Here is a 6,000-nt window from a genome sequence, read left to right as displayed (position 1 = left end):
TTTTAACAGGGAAGACAGACACCCGGATTCAGGCAGGAGGAGACCGGGTGACTTCTAATCGCCGTGACCGCGGCAGCCCCGCCCCGCGCTCGCCGTGCCCAGCCCCGCAGGCCGCCCCACGGCCACAGCCGCCCCGCGAGCTGCGGCCCCGCGCCTCAGAGCGGCGGGCGAGCGGGGCGGACGGCGCGCAGGCGCAGTGAGGCGCAAGCGCGGAAGGGTGCGGCGGCTGACAAGACATGACGCGCGCGGCACGCCACGGGGGCGGGGAGGGCTCGTCCCCGCCCCTCCCGTCGCCAACGGTCGGCCCCGCACCCTCGCCCCGCCCACCGCCGCGGATGACCTGTAGTAACCCCCGTGCGGCCCGGGTGCTTTCCCCCCCCCCCCTTCCTCGGGAGCCCGGCCCCGCGCGCCACCCTGCTGCGGCCAATCAGGCGGCGCCGTGCCGCATACGGAATGAGGGCGCCCGGCGGCGGCGGGCTGCCGAGCCGCCGCTGAGCCCAGCCACTGGCGCGGCGCGGCCGGGGGCGCGCACTCGGGCCGCGGCGGCAGGAGGCGGCCGCGCCGGGGCGGGTAGAGGCGGCCGGCGGCGTGCGGGCGTCCTCTGGGCCGGGGCCCGGTGAGTGCGGGGCTTGCGGGGCGCGGGGAGGCCTGCGCGGGGGTGGCTGCGTGGCCCCGCGCTGCCGGGACCGCGCCCGGCCGCGCCGTTGGTGCGGGGCCGCCGGAGCGGGCGGCGCCCCGCCGGGCCTGCCGGGGCCGCAACCCCGGGCGGGGCGGCCTCCCGCCGCCTCCGCGAGGGCGAACGCGGGCGCGGCGGCCATCCGGGCCGCGGTGGTGCTGAAGCGGCCCGGCGGGGTGGGGGGGCGGCGAGAGCCGCCCTCGGCCCGGCTGGCGGTGAGGGGCGGCCCGGCTCGGCTGCTGCGCCGCCGGGTCCCCCTGCGGCGGCCGGTCGGCCTCCATGCCGCTGTGGAGCGGTTACCGGCCTCGCCGGGCGCCGGAGCGCACGGGAGCGGCTTGCCGGCTAACGAGTGAAATAACAGGCCGTAACAGGCGCTCTTTTCTTGTGCTTTTCTTTGTGTTTCGGCTCTTACGTACGAGGAGGTGGAGAAAGCACGCCGTGAGTCACCGAGCCGGCCGCGGCCGTGGGGAGAGGGCTGCCCGCCTCGGCCCGCCCGGCAGGTGGCGGCCCGCCGGTGCAGCGTGGGGGGACGCCGCGTCCCCGCCGCTTAACTGGAATGCCCGAACCTGGGGTTTGGTACCGGAGGTGCGGCGCGCGTGGTCTTCGCTCTCGACGCGCGGCTTGTGGTCCGTGAGCGCATGTAGCGTGAAACCGGAACAGCTGAAGGAGGCGCGCATCGGAGTTTCCAGTCGTATTTTACTGTTTTCATTGCGATTTCTAGGGGCTTGATGCTAGATTTAGCGCTGAGGTACGTTCCCTTCGTGGACTTGCTCAGGAAAGATAGCGGAGGAACATTCTTTGCTCGGAAGCGTATGGGAGAGGAGCAGGCGTTAAAAGATTATTTCAGGTAGCTCTATAAACAGCGTGAGGTTCGGTCTGTGGGACTCATACAAAATCTTTGGGAAATAAGCAAACAGTAGCCTTCAGAAAAATTTAGACGGTGACTTGAATAAAGTTGTAGTTGTGAGGTAGTTTATGAGCACTGATAGATTTTTTTTTTTTAACTTGCGGGTGAAGTAACCCCCCCAAAACATGTAATAATTATGTACGACAACTGGTATATAGTTTTTTTTAAATGAGAAGTACTGCATTTTGTTTAGGAGTATCACATTCTAGAACATGGCTTTTTTTGGCCTGTGACATGGATTTGATGACACCATGTGTGAAATTCTTGTATTTAAATAGCCTCACTCACTAACTTTAAAAGTGCTGCTATCAGTGCAGAGTTTGTGAAAAAGAACAAAACCAATGATAAATAATTTTGAGTACTTTTAAAAGTCTGTTGAGGGTAAGGGCACTAATTTTTACTCAAAATATTTTAGAGTATTGTAGAAGTCTTCAGGAATATTTGAGTTGATGCAAAACTTTTTTATTATATTGTTCTAAGCATCATGTAAAGAAAAAGGAGAAGATGAAACCAAAAAGACTTAATGCGATTTTTGTCTGGTTATTTTCTGCGGTAGAAATAGTCTTTCTCCAGAGTGAACATAGTATCTCATTGTGCAAAATTCACTGTGGCATATGACTTTTTTTTTTCCTGGGGGTAAAAAGTAAAAGTCAGAAATGGTAGATGCGTTATCAGGTCTTAATTATGTCCTAAGAGAAAGATAATCATCTGGGTGCACTCATAAGACTTTATACTCCTAACCATCTGCACCACTGAGAGAGTAAGCACATCTCCTAGTATTTGCCTGTCCTGTGTGCTTTGAAAAATTAAGGAAAGACATCATTAAGCCTGGTAATTCCTCCTTGTCCTGTGGATTTATGCTTCAGGAATGGTTGAAGCTAAACATCCTGACTGAAAGACTTGATTTTCTTTGTAGTTGTTCAGCATGCTTGTATTATCAGTCCCTGAAACAGGAGGTAGGTCCAAATTTCATGCTTTGTATGTTCAGTTTTGATGGCTGGCTGACAAACTCGAGTCAATCTGATGGATCTGCTGATCTGTGTGGTCTAGACTTCTGAAACACGTAACATGTTCAGTCCCTATTGGCTGGTCAGGAAAGCAAGCTTCTTACTAATGGAAACAGAATCCCTTAGAGAGAAGCAAACCTACCTAATTTCTTCTAAAATAGCCTGTTTGATCCTCAATAAGTTGTCGCTTAGTTCTGAGAGCTGTGCTATCTCCGAGAGTCCCATTCTTCTCAAAGTAATTGTTAAGATAGTAAACCTCAGCCTCAGTATTCTGTATATTTCAGTCGTGTATGTGTTGGCGTACTGTGATATTTTGAGAGAGGTCTAACTTAGAGCTGCAGACAAGGGTAGGCTGTCCATACCTGTGCATCTGGAGTGCTCCAGGGCTTTGACAAAAGCACTGTTAATGTCCTGAAGCGAGGTGTCGGGACTGTGGTGTGTTGAATCTGGTTGTGCTATGGGTAGTTCCCATCTTCCCTGCCCCGTCTCTCTTATGTGGAGGATCCTGATTATGTAAGACCACTGAGTAGAGCATGTTGGGCTGACTATGCTGGCATGTGTAACTTTTCAATTTACGACACGGTTATAAAACCATAATGCCTATGAGAAATAACTTCTCAAACCAAGAGATCTGGTTCAGCCTGAAGCCTAAGAAAATCAGAATGGTATTTATTGGAGAACTGATAATCTTTGAAGAACTAGAGGAAATGTCTTCATGCTTGACTTAAAGCATGGTGTGCTCTTGCTGAACTGGTGAGCATTTAAGCCATTGATTCCCCTAGCCCACATTTAGTGCCAGTGTAGGGCTTTTACGCCTCCTTTCTGTAGACCAGTGAATGGTTTGAGCCACAATCAGACTAAAGACCAAATTTTTATCAGTGAATCATCAAGACATTTGGAACAAAGCAGCACACATAGCTCGGGACAAAATGCGAGAAACCTATGGATAAAGAATTCTTGTTCAAGGAGATCCAGCTATGGAGTAAATTTCCAGAAGGTAGCAGGAAGAACTGAATCCTGAATTGTTTACAAATCTACATTTCCTTTAAAAATACATGTTCCAGTGGAAGAGTAACTAAACTAAAACGTATCCTGACAAACAAGCTGCTACTTACTGCCACAGTGACAAAACCAAAGGAATAATGCAGTCTGATGCTGCAATGTTACCAGACATTGAAGACTAAGTTCAGGTGGCCTGAATTCCACTCAAGCCCCTTTTCTCAGTCAATGGAGAAATCTAGGTGGTTTTGGAGAGCAATTCAGAGAATTTATGTAAGATGCTGGATGGGGAGCTTCCTGAAAGCCAGCTAATAAGAAATAGGAGGCAGAAGGATTTATGTGGAATTTAGGCCATCTGAATATGGCCCTAAGATGCGACTTAGTACTACTAAGTAAGGTGTATTAACACTAAGAAGACTTGGCTTCAATTTCTATCCATTTCATCTGCTGGTGATTACTAAGCAAATTTGCCATTTAAACAGCTGTTTAAGGGTGGGGCTTCCTGGCTTTGTTTCCTGGCAGGAGTCACCCCTTGGACCAGCACAGCCTGGGACAGTCTGGCTGGGGAGCAGCTCTGCTGAGAAGGCCCTGGGGGTCTTGCTGGGCAGCAGGCTAAGCATGGGGCAGCTCTGTGTGTTGTATTAACAGGAGCACAGCCACTAGGTCAAGTGAAGCGATTATCCCCTACCACTCAGCACTCGTTAGACCGCATCCAGAATATAGCATCCAGTTGTACTGCTCCCCAGGACAAGGGAGGTGTTGATAAACTGGGATGAGTTCAGTGGAGAGCTACCAAGATTGTCTTGAGGTGTGAGCTTTTGCCTTGTGAGGAGAGGCAGAGGAACTGTTCCTGTTGTTGAGCCTGGAGAAGAGAAGGCTTGGCAGTGCCCTTTCAGCACCTGCGGGGAGGTTTTCAAGAGTGCGAAGCCAGGTTCTTCGCAGTGCTGCATGGTGAGAGGACAAGAGACGGAAGGTGTGAACTGAAGTCAGAGAGGTCTATGTCTATAAGTCATTTTTCACTGTGAGGTCAGTCAAGCAGTGGGACTTGCTGCCTAGAGAGGTTGTGCAGTCTCCTTCCATGGAGGTTTTCAAAATCCAGCTGGATAAAGCCCTGAGAAAGCAGGTATGATCTCATGGGTGACCCTCCTTTGAGCTGGAGGTTGAACTGGAGGCCCTCTGAGGTGCTTTCCCACCTGAATTATCCCATGGCTCTAGTTTCTGCCCACAGAGCAGTCACAGTGGAAGTTTCTGAGCCAGCTTATTTAGGACTGCATGTGGTCTGGCAGTGCAGGTTTACTCATAACACTTGGAGGTATAGCAAGCACTCAAGCAGCTCTCAAATGGCAGGACTTTGTTTAATTATGCAGTTAGAGTTGGAGGAACTGCTCTTCATCCTGAGATGCTGATCTACAGCAGGGTTTGCCATGTAGTAAAGGCCTGAAGGGCTCTCAAAGGTTTTAGTACTCTGCTTCAAGATACAGTTTGGGATCTAATGATTTTGAGGGTGTTGAAGGAAATCACCTGGACAAGGCCATATCCTAATCACACCTCCTGAATGGCTATTACTAAATCCAGGACTACAGGGGGAAAAAAAAGTACAGCTCTCTGAAGGAAGCTCAAGTCTTATTCTGTATTACTTTCTAAATCAATTAGCAGGAAAGTTGTTCAAAGTTCAGAATGGTTTTAGACTTAGCCCATTTCAAAACTTGCAACAGTCTACTGATCCTTGGGAAGGAATTACTTACATGTGTCTTCTTGTTCCTTAAGTGAACCTGCAGCTCACGGGAAGTCAAGGTGCTGATTTAGTGTCTGTAATCCCATAGGAGGAGGAGGTGGTGGCAGTTTGTCAACACACGTGCATTGGGAAGTCATGTTTCCCTCCATCAGTCTTGTTAATTACAAAGATGTGCTAGTTAATTACAGTATCTGAAGTGGGACAAGCTGGCTTCAGTTGTATGAGTTTCCTGGAAAGCAGGGAGGATAGGATTATTGAAAGTTACTGACTTAGGGATTTTCACTGTTGATAGTGGAAAACAACAATAACAAACTGCAAACCTTTTCCCATTTCACTTAAAAATTGGAAACCTAGTGCTTTGGTTTTTTAGGTACTGTGTAAATATCATCCTTACCCTGTATGCTTGTATCTGCTAGGTGAAACCACTATGAGACCTGGAAGGGGAAAATAGATAATAAAGATTAGAAGTGACTTGCTGAACATTAAGCAGCAGAATAGCAGTAGTACTGCACTTGCCAGATCCAGTTCCCCATCTAGTTGCTGTGTTACGTTACTGTCCGTATAGAACATTCTCTTCTCCTGTGATAAACTCATAAGGATACTGTGACCCAAAAACTATATAAAATTTTTTCGGCATTTTTAGAGGAAAGACTTTTTCTGCCTTTCCCTTACTGCT

At 50.0% G+C, this 6,000-nt stretch overlaps 1 protein-coding gene across 3 annotated transcripts in view; it reads left to right on the top strand.

Moving 5' to 3' along the window:
* Positions 1–463: 463 nt before the first annotated feature.
* Positions 464–6,000, top strand: part of ACSL3 (acyl-CoA synthetase long chain family member 3) — a 54,920-nt gene continuing 49,383 nt past the window's right edge. For all 3 annotated transcript variants that reach the window (XR_012650990.1, XM_075031863.1, XM_075031861.1), the window contains exon 1: positions 464–616. The gene's annotated coding sequence lies outside the window, so the exon portion shown is untranslated. The remainder of the gene's footprint in view (positions 617–6,000) is intronic.

The sequence above is a fragment of the Buteo buteo genome, chromosome 7 (assembly GCF_964188355.1).
Source record: "Buteo buteo chromosome 7, bButBut1.hap1.1, whole genome shotgun sequence".
Classification (NCBI taxonomy): Eukaryota; Metazoa; Chordata; class Aves; order Accipitriformes; family Accipitridae; genus Buteo; species Buteo buteo.
This window is presented reverse-complemented; position numbering and strand designations above follow the sequence as displayed.